Below are 13,853 nucleotides of genomic sequence, written 5' to 3' on the forward strand. Positions count from 1 at the left end.
GCCCCAATACCATTTCCATACTGATTTACAATGCCATTAAACACCATACTCCATTTGGAACCAGGCTCTGGCCCTTCATCGAGCGTGGGCTCATCACAATCTTTCATTTTCAAATACAGAATCTCCTCATCTGGGAAGTCATACTGAACTGACTGATAATCTTCAATCGGCTGATGTGCCAAGTGGTCAGCCAAGATACTACCTTTAATAGCCTTCTGAGCTCGATACTCAATATCATACTCAGATAACAACATCTGCCAACGGGCAATCCTCCCTGTTAAAGCAGGCTTCTCGAAGAGATACTTGATTGGATCCATTCTGGATATCAACCAAGTCGTATGATTTATCATATACTGGCGTAAGCGCTTAGCAGCCCAAGCCAAAGCATAGCATGTCTTCTCAAGCATCGAGTAACGAGACTCACAATCAGTGAACTTCTTGCTCAGATAGTAAATATCATACTCTTTCTTTCCTGATTTGTCCTGCTGACCAAGGACACAACCCATTGAGTCTTCAAGAACAGTTAGATACATGATCAAAGGTCTTCCTTCCACGGGCGGAGACAGGATCGGAGGTTCAGGCAGATATTCTTTAATATTGTCAAAAGCTTTCTGGCAATCCTCGGTCCAATCATGGGACTGATCTTTCCGGAGGAGCTTGAATATCAGCGCACATGTGGCAGTCATGTGGGATATGAATCTAGAAATATAATTCAAGCGGCCAAGAAAACCTCGGACTTGCTTCTCAGTTTTGGGCGCAGGCATCTCTTGTATTGCTTTGACCTTTGCAGGATCAACCTCGATACCTCTTTCACTGACAATAAAGCCCAATAACTTGCCGGAACGGACTCCAAATGTACACTTGTTGGGATTCAGACGAAGCTTATACTTCCTCAAACGCTGAAAAAGCTTCGACAAGTGCTCTACATGTTCAACTTCCGTTCTTGATTTCGCAATCATATCATCAACATACACCTCAATCTCCTTGTGCATCATATCATGAAACAAGGTGGTCATAGCTCGTTGATACGTGGCTCCGGCGTTCTTCAAACCGAAGGGCATCACTCGATAACAGAATGTTCCCCAAGGTGTGATGAATGTTGTCTTCTCCATATCCTCGGGTGCCATCTTAATATGATTATATCCGGAAAATCCGTCCATAAATGAGAAAACATTGAATTTAGATGTATTATCTACCAACATGTCAATATGTGGTAGAGGGAAATCATCTTTCGGACTAGCTTTATTCAAGTTTCTATAGTCCACACACATCCAGACTTTTCCGTCTTTCTTAGGCACGGGCAGAATATTGGCCACCCATTGAGGATATATAGAAGTCACCAAAAACCCTGCATCAATTTGCTTCTGAACCTCCTCTTTGATCTTCACTGCCATATCAGGATGAGTTCTTCTGAGCTTCTGCTTCACAGGCACACACTCAAGCTTCAAGGGTAAGAAATGTTGCACAATATCAGTATCTAGACCTGGCATGTCCTCATATGACCATGCAAAGATGTCAACATATTCTCGTAGCAACTCAATCAACCTCTTCTTAACAGATTCTTCAAGGAGTGCCCCAATCTTCACTTCTGCACACAATCCTCAGACCCCAAGTTGACTGTTTCCAGATTCTCGAGATGCGGCTAAATGATCTTCTCTTCATGCTCAAGTAGATGGGTAATCTCGTCAGGAATCTCTTCAACATCATCTTCTTCCGCCTCAAATACAGGGAATTCAAAATTTGGAGATGGTGTTGGATCATTATGTTCAATGGGTTTGATTAACCTGCATAATGATTTTGGATATGAAAAGCTTTAGAATTCAAACAAGGCAATCATTATGCAGATGAAAAGATTGATTTTAATCTATTTTTTAGGTTTTATGTGATCACCAATTTCATGCAAAAAGCAAAAAGGGAAAATAATTGGAAAAACAAACATTTAACATGAATTTATTGAATGAAAATATCATTGTATTTACGCGCCAACAATGTCATCACTCCTCCTTTTGGCATGGGAGGAGGGTTTTTAAACACAATGAACATTACTTTGACTTATGGATAACTGTTGGAGTATCCACAGCGACCCAATTATTGCAGATTCCCCCAGGGATGACGAAGTTGCCAGAATCATCTTCGTCTTCTTCCAAGATGGCAGCAACCTCCTCGCCTTGACCAGTGTGGATGAAACCTCCACTCTTAAACAACCCTTGCGTGTTGAAAACCCCAGATGAATAACTTATGCCAGCCCGACACTTGTTGTCTTCTAGCTCAATCATTTTCCCTAAACCAGCAGTTGCACCATACTCAATGGCCAACTTTGCATCTTTATAGGAAGCAAATGAAGGAGTTCTCTTCTCAATAGGCTCAACAATAGATAAAGCTTAGAAGGGAGTTCCAACTTCATCTTCAGCATCTATATATGAGAAGGAAGACAAATGGCTAACTAGGAGAGCCTTTTCTCCCCCTACCACCACCAGTTTCTTATTCTTCACAAATTTCAGTTTCTGGTGTAGGGTGGATGTCACAGCGCCTGCCTCTTGAATCCATGGTCTGCCTAAGAGACAGTTATACGATGGGTGAATATCCATAACCTGGAAGGTAATCTGGAAATCACTTGGTCCGATCTTGACTGGGAGATCAACTTCCCCAATCACAGTTTTGCGAGACCCATCGAAAGGCTTCACAACTACTCCACTCTGCCTCATGGGAGGCCCTTGATATGACAGTTTCGAGAGAATGGTTTTTGGCAATACGTTCAATGATGACCCAATGTCCACCAGCACATTGGACATGGCGTCATCTTTGTAACCCATAGATATATGTAATGCCAAGTTGTGGTCTCTTCCCTCCTCGGGGAGATTAGAGTCACAAAAACTCAAGTTGTTACAAGCAGTGATGTTTGCAACAATGCTATCGAATTGTTCTATCGTGACATCGTGATCTACATATGCCACATCCAAAACCTTCTGCAGAGCCTCTCGGCGTGGTTATGAATTCAAAAGCAATGACAACACCGAGATTTTGGATGGCGTTTGTAGAAGCTGGTCTACAACATTGTACTCGCTCCTTTTGATGAGCCTCAGCATTTCATCACAGTCTTCTCTCATATTGCCGCTCGGGCCAACAGAAGCAGGAGTTCCCAATGTAGAGGAGGGCTTAATAACAGGTGTCGGATTCAGAGCGCTCACAGCATCCCTAATCGGGCGCTCAACGGAATCAGCATTAGCTTGGGGTTTTGGAGGTGTTGACAACACACGACCATTGCGGGTCAAACCACTAACATCCGCAATGTTAACAACAGAGGAAGATGGTAAGGACACTTCTTTCCCAATTTCTACCGCAATAGCATTGTAGCGAAAGGGAATTGCTTTTTCGGAAGAGTATGGTACTGGTCCGACCGGCTTGATGGTTAATGCAGGAGAAACCTTCTGCTTGCTACTATCATACTTGATAATAACGGGCTCGGGGATCCGAAACACTGGAGAAATTACGTTGACCTCGTCAGCATCTTCGTCAACATTTCTATTTTGAAGGATCTCAATAACTCCTTCATCCAGCATTTCCTGAACATCTTTACGCACCTGGCGACAACCCCTTTGATTAACAGAACAGACTCGACATCTATCATGGTCATGCTCATAATGACTATACTCACATAGCAAACGATGCATCTCAACCAGAGATTGTCGAATATGACTGACATATTTGACTTTGTACTTGCCAGGGCAGCCCTGGACCATGTTGACAAATTTCCCATGCTCGGGCAATGGGTTCTTCTTTACATTAGGACCTACGTCCTCAAAACACAGAATGCCACACCTCACAAGGTCTTGAACCTTGGTCTTCAAAGGGTAACAATTCTCCACGTCGTGGCCGGGAGCACCGGAATGGTAAACACAATGTAATTCGGGCTTATACCACCACTGGAGGTTATCAGGTATAGCCGGTGGGTCTCTCGGAGTAACCAACTTCCTCTCTATCAAAGAGGGATATAATTCTGCATACGTCATTTGAATAGGATCGAAGGTGACCCTTTTCCTCTCGTAACTCGTGCTGGTTTGATTACTGTTTCGAGGCTGGTAGGCCTGCTGTTGCGGACGGTGCTGTTGATGTTGATATTGCGGATGTGGTTGCTGATTGTTGTTATGTTGCTGGTACTACTGATTATCTCTGAAAACAGGTGTTATGTGAGCCACCTGGTGCTGGTTACCGGCGGGACGCACGGTCTTCCTCCTCACAGAGGGTCTTCTTGGTTTCACATGGGAGGTCACAACATGTGCCTCTCCATCTTTCTTCTTCGCAAACGCCCCATAACGTTTGGCAGAAGAGCCTTCTTCTCTGGTCAGACGTCCTTCTCTAACCCCTTCTTCTAGACGCATCCCCATATTCACCATCTCGGTGAAGTCAGAAGGAGCGCTAGCAATCATCCGCTCATAATAAAAAGAACTCAAGGTCTTCAAAAAGATCTTGGTCATCTCTTTCCCTTCTAGCGGAGGCACGATCTGTGCTGCTAACTCTCGCCACCTCTGGGCGTACTCTTTAAACGTTTCCTTGTCCTTCTGGGACATGGCTCTCAATTGATCCCTATCGGGAGCCATATCCACATTATACTTGTATTGTTTGACGAAGGCCTCGCCAGGATCGTTGAAGGATCAGATGTTTGCACTGGCTAAGCCCATATACCAACGTAGAGCGGCACCGGACAAACTGTCCTGAAAGTAGTGGATGAGCAATTGGTCATTGTCGGTCTGAGTTGACATCTTCCTGGAATACATGACCAGGTGGCTGAGAGGGCAGGTATTTCCCTTGTATTTTTCAAAGTCAGGGACCTTGAATTTTACAGGGATCTTTACATTAGGAACCAAGCAAAGTTCGGCAGCAGACTTGCCGAAAAGATCCTTTCCTCTGAGAGTTTTTAATTCCTTGCGAAGCTCAAGAAATTTATCATTCATAGCGTCCGTCTTCTCTTAGACATCTAGGCCCTCAGATGGCTCAGAATGATAGATGGTGTCGTCTACCCTGGGCAAAGTATGCACGACAGGAGGAGGAACAACAAGGAACGGGCTAGATGTCGGCATAGAAGCAAAGGTGGGAGCAGGACCCTCAGGCACGAAATTGGGAGGCATCCCCCACGGGAATCCGGCTGGCATGGCTGTTGGAACAAAGTGTGCACTGGCTGCAGGCACAGTCGAGGAGACAATCTCAGAGATGACTGTCCTCTGGGGAGGAGTTGAAGGTGTCGGAGAAGACTGGCTCTAGGCAGCCATGAATGATTCCATCAAGGCACTTAATCTAGCCACTTCCTCTTTCAGCTCGCGGTTCTCTTGTTCCAGATGATCCATCAGTCTTGAAATGTTGGCTCTGGTGTAGTACCAGTGAGTCAGCTTGTCTTCAAAATAAATGAAGAACACAGAGTTAGACCACAGGGCAAGAAGCCGGGAACAAAACCTGCTTATGCACATGATGCATGCAATGCTCGTGCATATGATTTGTTTTTTATTTCAAAGGAACTCTAGATTCTTATTTGCAAATAATAAATATTTATCACATATGGAAATATCTCATCAAATAATATCGGGGAAAAGAAGTACAACATTGTCAACCATATACAGGAGAAAAGGAAAATAATCATCCTATGGATCCCTAGAAACAATCATCTAAAGCTCGGGACACAGGAAGATAGGATGCACGAAGTCTCTTCACCTCCCTCTCGTAGGCTGCCTCCATATCTGCTTTCTCCTTGGCGAGTCGGTCGTACTTCCTCTTCCAAAACCTAGAAGACTGAGGAAGTAGAGAAGTCCATGCATCATCAGGATCATCAATAACCTGATGTTCGAGGAACTCTATCAAAGCGTCCTTCTTCTTGATCTGCTGAAGCAACTCCTCCCTTTCATGGATCCAAGCACGTGATCGGTCTTCGTCTCTCAACTCCTCTACTCCTTGGTTAGGAAGGGTTGAAGGCCCAGCCATAACCAAAGGTGTAGGTCTTGGATACTCGTAAGGCATGAGATACTCAGACGCTCTCTTCCTAACCCAAGCGGTGTACGGCTCCATAGCAACACAATTCTTAGGACCCAACTCTTTCCTTCCTTTCCTATGAATCTTGCGCCAAGCGCGGACCATTCTTCCCTTCAAGCCTTGGGGATCTTTACCCTCCTGGAAGAACACACCCTCTAACAGAATGTTATTGGGTTTATCCTTTAGGGGGAACCCAAGTTGACGACGCGCCAAAACAGGGTTGTAGTTAATCCCACCACATGTACCAAGAAGAGGTACATTGGAGAATTCTCCACAAGAGTCGATAATCTGCACACCATCATACCCACGATTGTACCAAGAGATATCATCATTAGTGAGAGACATAAGTCTCGTAGACCACCGTAGACATCCCTTGTTCTCCTTGAAGGCGACCGTCTGCGGTAAGTGAGAAATAATCCACTTATACAACAGAGGCAAACAACACACAATGGCACCACCACCCTTTGCATTCCTCATATGCAAAGAGAAATAGGTATCACCCAACAGAGTCAGAACGGGATTAAGAGTAGAGAAAATCCTAATAGCATTCACATCCACAAACTTGTCGATGTTGGGGAATAACACTAACCCATAGATGAGAAGTACAAATATGGCCTCAAAGGCGTCTTCACTCATGGCCTTCCCATACAAAGTAGCTTGAGCAATGAGGAACTCAAAAGGGAGACCTTGAATTCCACCTTTGGTAGTCATATGAGCACCAACCAGAGATTCATCTATGTGTAACATGTCTGCTATCTTTTGAGAAGTAGGAATATTCTCTAAGCCACTGAACGGCAACTGGTCTAGAATAGGTAAACCCACAAGGTAGGCATACTCCTCAAGTGTGGGTAAAAGCTGGAAGTCCGGAAACGTGAAGCAATGGTAGAAGGGATCATAAAACTGCACCAATACACTCATCAATCCTTCATCCACCTGAGTAGTCAGAAGAGGAAGAATCTTCCCAAAACGAGCCTTTAAACCCAAAGGATCTAATACATAGGATGTCAGATTCCTTAACTCTTTCAAGTCTGGTTGTCTGAAACTGTACTTCTTCGTATTCCTTCTTTGTCTATCCATGTCTAAAATTTTTGCAAATAAAACCCCTTAAATTCCTTGAAAATTTTCTTTATTATTTTGATGATATGGATGCAAATGGGTGCATGAATGCATGAATGCAACAACCACACTCAAGGATCAAGCAAAGCACACCAAACAAAGGTAATGGGATGGATCATATTATCCTTAATATCAATCATCCATTTTGGTGGATTATGGTTTACACCTTATCAACACCCAAGTTCCATTGATATTAAGGATATATGAACGGATCAACCATGAATCAAGGGTTTGTTGCGAGTCACGAGCATGGAGTCTCGGCTAAGAACCACCCAAAGGGAGTGTACTAGGGTTTAAACCTACCAAACATGTTCTACAAGAGGTTCCCATAGTCATCGTCCCATCTTTCGGATATTATCGGAGAAACGACTACTCGTATTCCAAAAATATTCTCAAGAGAGACTCTAATGAGTGTAGTATCGCGTAACAATCGTATCAAATCTTACATTTGAACGACTTTTGCACTACATCCTAAGAATAGGCCAAGATGGGCTTGGTAAACTAAGGTCCTTGGCTTCTAAGGTCTATATTGGAAAGAGTAATGTCTAACCACAACTTACTTGTGTGACATTATTGATCCCAACATGACCTCCACCAAGTGAATGGACTTGCAAGTCAACTTGCTAAGGAATAACTCCACACAAGTCAACAAGACTACGCCATTCTCATATCCTAAGTGCACTCGAGTCCGGGTATAGAACTCATCTCCCAAAGATCACCAAGCAAACAAGGAATTAATATCAAACAATTCAATCATTACATACAATACAGTAATCCCAAATTGCACAAAAATATGTCACAAGACAATACAATACAACAAGCATGAAAAGTTGGCAAAACCCACTAGGCAAATGATCACCTCCCCAGCAGAGTCGCCACTTTTCTGTAGCGGGGTATTCGTTACCATTAGAGATATTGACTAAATCCAAGGTAAATCATACAAGTCGAGTCGCCACCGCACTTCTATTTATCCAAAGGAATGGTTAGAAAGCGAACAAAAACCTAATAGTTTTAACAAAAACTAGTAAAAGAAACAGAGATCTGGGTAAGGGGGTTGGTTATGCAATGGGAAGGTGTTAGGCACCCAAAACATCCTAGGTACTCCTAGGGAGCCCTTTTCATACTTGTTGTAAAGTTGTTGTTTTTGTGAAAATTTTGTTTGTGCAAACATGATTGAAGAGATGAGAGGAGAATATACAAGTTTATTTACATTTTTGTGTTTGGATGGATAAACCCATTGCCTACGTACCATCTTAAAAAAAGATTAGGATCAAAACCTCGTAGTTCGGGGTAAAAATCTCAAAATAAGTTGGTGAATTGATTGGTCCAAAAGCCTTAAGGTCTTTTGTTATCCAAGGGAGAAAACTCAACTTAAAACCACAAATCCACCATGTGAGGATAACTTCAACATGCTAGTGAGGGGTTAACCCTATAATAAGCATGGAAGACTCATTGTCCATCACTAAGGATATAGGTGAGTATTACATCTACCACAAGGATAACTCAAACCTAATAGCTAAAGGTTATGAAAATTTTGATTAAGGAAATGGCCATTGGAACCACAAAAGACATTTGAATGGGTTATATTTACCAATTAGAAGTATATACAAAAATGGTCAAAGTTGACTTAGAAGTTTAATTCAAGAATAAGTATTATGAAAAGAAGGTTTGAAAATCAAAAGCATAAGGCTTAGGTTTCTAATGTTGAAAACAATTGTTAAATGTTTGCACAAAAGTTTTGGCTTGGGTTAGAGTGGAGAGAAGAAGAAGAAGGGCTAAGTCCTAAGTAAAACATAAAGGTGAGGGATGAAGAATCAAAACCACAATGGAGTCCCTCTCTTGAGATCATATTGATGATCCAAGTAGCTCCCATCCTTTGGAATAAGCAATCACAAAGCATAAACAATTATAAAACAAGCCTCTTAAGAGATCCTCAATGTATCTTGTATCTTTCACTTTGGATGAACATGGCAATGGTCCTCCAATTAAGCTCAAGTGAGAACCCCTAGCACAAGAACACACACATCAAAAGTTCCATAAAGTAAATCAAGAATGGACAAGAGTAAGTTTAGAGATTTGGTCCTTCTAATCCATCTTCATCATTAAGGTCCATTTACTCCAAATTGGCATAAGGAAGGTCCTAGAATCTAAGTCCAATTCTCCATTCTTTGCATAGGGAAAGTCCTAGAAACTAAGTCCATTTCTTTGCATTTGGTTCACGATAATCAAAACAAACACAAGCATAATAGTATATACACAATTATGTGCTCAAGTGAGCAAAAGGCAAATGGCATTAACATAAACATGTGCTCAAGTGAGCAAAGGGAAAAAAGCAAATGGATAAAATGTGCAAGAATAGTAAATTGCATAAAAGTAAAGAGCAAAAAAGTAAATGTTAGTTGTTAATAGTTAGTGTTAGTAGTTAGTGTGCCATAAGGCAAATTTAGCGTTATGTTAAGCAATCGTAATTGGACTTATGTAGAAGTCACAACTATCTGAGGCAGGTCAATAATAATGTAGGCAACAACACAAGTTAGAAGTCTTGATTAGTGAACCAAGTTCCAACAACTTGCCATGCCAAAAAAGAATTGATCTTGTATTGGTTTAAGCCTTTTGCATGATTTAGAAAACAACCTATCCTTAATGCAAAGCCATTCACTTGATCAATTGATCAAGATGAATTAGATTTGAATCAAGGAAGATTAAGTCTCCCTAATCAATGCTAACTTATCAACCTTCAACTCATTGATCAAAAAAAGAAGAAAGAAGAAGAAGAAGATGGAGAATGGATAAGGAAATGGAAATATCAAAATGCATAAGATGGAATAAGATGTACCAATCCATATGTATTGACCAATTGACATTGAAAGTCAAAGTCAAACAATGAGAAATCAGAAATGAGATGGAGATTGGAGATCAAACAATCAGCAAAATATTTTTTTGGCATTTTTAATATTTGTCGCAACCTGAAAAATACAGTGCGCGAAAAAACAACCGGCGAAAGAAAATGACAGAAGAGTCGCCACCGTGCGTTATTCATCCCAAAGGAGGGAAAGGAAACGCTCGAAGTAAACCTAAAAAAGGAAAGGACAAGACGGGGTCTCGCAACCAAATCTTGGGTTAGGGAGTCGGTTATGCGAAGGGAAGGTATTAGCACCCCTACGCATCCGTAGTACTCTACGGGATCCACTTTTGTAGTTCTTGTCTAAAGGGTGTGAGTTTATCTTGTGATGTTTACCAAAAAAAAGGGTTAAATGAAAATGACTCGCGCGGATGTCGCATCCACTGCATACGTATCTCATCTGAATATGAGAATCAGAGTCTCCGTAGCTCGGCTGACCTATGGGTTGGGGGGATGTGTGCTCGCTAAGACATCGCGTCTTATGCCTATGTATCTCATCTAGAATGAGAATCAGAGCAAGCCGTAGTTCGGCTAACTACGGGGTTATGGAGTGGGTTTTGGACGAACGACGTTACTACGCAATCTACCGGATGCTCGACCTTTGGAGACTTACTCACCTGTAGTAGAAGGAGTAAACGTGTGTTTAGGAGAAGAAAAATCAATGAAGGGTTAGGGTTTGGTGATCTCATGCAAAAAGGCAGTCCTTGACGAAGGAACCTGTAAAAAAACACACAAAAACATTGCCTCCTATCGAGGTCTTCCAGCTAGGAAAGCAGTAAAATGCGGGAAAAATGTAAAAGTACCACGCGGATAAAGATCCGAAGTAACAACAGTTAGAGGAATGGGAAACCCAGGGATCCTCCCAAGCTAACACCATCAAAGAAAGTGAGTCAGTACAGGTAATCGGAATGAAACCTCCAGGGGGTATCCCACAAATAAAGTGGAAAACCACGCAAGTTATCCCTGCAAAAGTCATGTGAGCCCTCACAAAAACTCAACAAAAGGGTTAGTGAAACACGATAAGCATTTTTTTCATGGATAACAATATGGTTTCAGAAACCTCAAACCCTGTGGCATACACTTCAGAAATTAAACGATTAAGCATTCAAGGCATTATTTATACATTCATACATAATTATGACCCGTGGGCAAAAACCTAATGAAATTCATCCATCATACCTCAAACATTCAGATGATCCAAATTAAGAGCATAAAGGTAATGGGAATAAGGGCAAACCTGATTGGAGAGCTTGATTGAAATTGAGTGGCACCCGTGAGGTTTACAAAACAATCTTTAGGGTTTATGTGAGGCAGAGGTGATCCTGTGCAGTTGAGTTCCCTTCAGGGTTTGGAGGCTGCTCTGAGTTCTCTGTCAGGTTTCTCTCCAGGTTTTGTCCAGGGTTTTGTTTCAAGGAAACCCCAGAGTATTTTGCTTCTCTTCCTTTTTCTCAAGTGAAGCCTTGGTATTTATAGACTGAATTTCATGGCTTTGTGGGCTCAAATGAGAGAGACCCAAGTCCAAAAATTTTTGTTATATTTTTTTATTTATTTATTATTATTTTTATTTATCATTATTTATTTTTATTTATTATTATTATTATTATTTTTTTTTCGTTTTTTTTTTATTATTATTTCTTTTTTTAAATAAAGCTTCTTGGATCTAACTCTGATTGACATGATGAAATGCAATGTATCTAATGTTAAATGACCTAAAAATGAATGCATGCATGAGGTGTAAAGCGTATGCTTCCAGGAAAAATGAAGGGTAAATTTTGGGGTATTACAGCAGCCCCTATTCAATCAACTGGAGACCTGGAAAGAAGATAGCAGCGGATTTCGTGCTTTCGAGGTATCAAGGGATGGAATACAATAAAAGCCCAAAAATTTGCACTGAAGTGAAGTGAAGTAACAATGTCGGTCAGAATCGGCAAAGAGGTGGTCTTGAAAGAAGAATCCGTCTGGTACGGTGAGAGTCAGTCTGAATACCGAAAAAGAATGTTAACTTGGATACCAAAATAAATGGTAACACAGAAATAACCATGGCCTGAATGTCGCTCATCAGTCTGAATACTGGAAATGACTTCGATCTGAACATCGGGAGATATGAGATTATTAATATCGGTCTGAACACCGAGAGGTTAGCCTGAATGCCACAAGTTGCGTCGACCTGAACGTCGGAAACTTCTTCGATCTGAACATCAGAAAATTGGCCTGAATGCCACTTCGGTCTGAATACCGGAAACTGGCCTGAACGCCACTTCGATCTGAATATCGGAAATTGGCCTGAACGCCACTTCGATCTGAATATCGGAAATTGACCTGAATGCCACTTCGATCTGAATATCGGAAAACTGGCCTGAACGCCACTTCGGTCTGAATATCGGAAACTGGCCTGAACGCCACTTCGATCTGAATATCGAAAATTGGCCTGAATGCCACTTCGGTCTGAATACCGAAAAATTGGCCTGAATGCCACTTCGATCTGAATACCGGAAAAACTTCATGCCTGTCAGCATCGGTAGAAATAGGGAAAGATAATAGAGGCGGCGCATGGGCCAATGACACTTGCTGGGGATAACAAAGGTAAGTCATGAACAATCTTCAGTCTGAGTACTGGAAACAACTTCTAGCTTATCACTTGGGATACCGAGAATGTTTTATGCTTACATGCGTATGTTTGAATTTTTCAATGGCGTAATGCTCCATGAAAATGGAAATGCTACGCGATTTGGAAGGATGCAATGCAATATGATTCTACATGCAGGGATGCGAAATGCTGGGTAGAGTGCCAAGCTGAGGCAAGGGGATCTGCTGGGGAAATGATCACCATCTTCTGGACCCTGGCAAGGCTGCTGGAGATGCACAGCGCAAAGAATTATATGGGGAAATGACCCGCCACACGGTGTTTTAGCAATGACAAAATGCCGAGATTCAGACTGGGGAGAGAACGACACTGAAAACTTGCTGTTGGGGAAAGCGATAGTGGTTCTGGCAACCACGATCTGCGAGAGATGACTCAGCAGGGGAAGCAAACACTGATACGGTACCGAGGTTCTGCTTCAAGGAAAGAAACCATGGATCTGGCATTAGGATTATCGATCTGGCCTCAAACTCTAAGGAGCAGCCACTTCTGCTGGGAAGATACAGTCTGGCACTGTCAACTCCGCTGGGGATATATAGTCTGGCACTGTCAACTCTACTGGGGAGTGTATGTCCTGAAACAAACGCTTGGGGAAGTACAGTGGTGAGAACTTGCTGGGGATTAAAGAATCCAACACTCTGATCAGCTCTGCAGGGATAAGACATCGGATTCGTCTGTTGGCGACTTCACTGGGGAAGATATTCACGATCATCTGCAGGGGATTTTAAGGAAATGCCCCGAGGGTATCTGTTCTGAATAGACGATCCAAAGCACTTAAAATTTACAGCAATTTTAAATGTTTATTAAGCATGTACCTGTAAAGCCCTTATGTGTCATGATGCAATGTTTATCAAAAATTCTGACGTCATTTTTGCAAACAAAACAGTAAAATGAAAATGAAAACAGAGATATACTGAATAACATGATTTTATTGATTGAATGGCCTCTGAATAGGCATTTACATCAGGAAGCAATCCTTGGAAAGAGGTAATCGCACAAAAGATAAAAACAGAAATTAATCTAATGGCAATGTGAAATGGATTTCTATTGGGTTCCAATTCTGCTATGACTTGCCCGTCTTCAAGATCCTCCAGATGATCAGCCTTCTGAAAAGGTGATTGAATTGTTTCCTATCCTTCAAAAATTTTCGTCATCGACATGAGATGAGATTCAGAA

Source organism: Lathyrus oleraceus, chromosome 2, assembly GCF_024323335.1.
Source record: "Lathyrus oleraceus cultivar Zhongwan6 chromosome 2, CAAS_Psat_ZW6_1.0, whole genome shotgun sequence".
NCBI classification, from domain to species: Eukaryota; Viridiplantae; Streptophyta; class Magnoliopsida; order Fabales; family Fabaceae; genus Lathyrus; species Lathyrus oleraceus.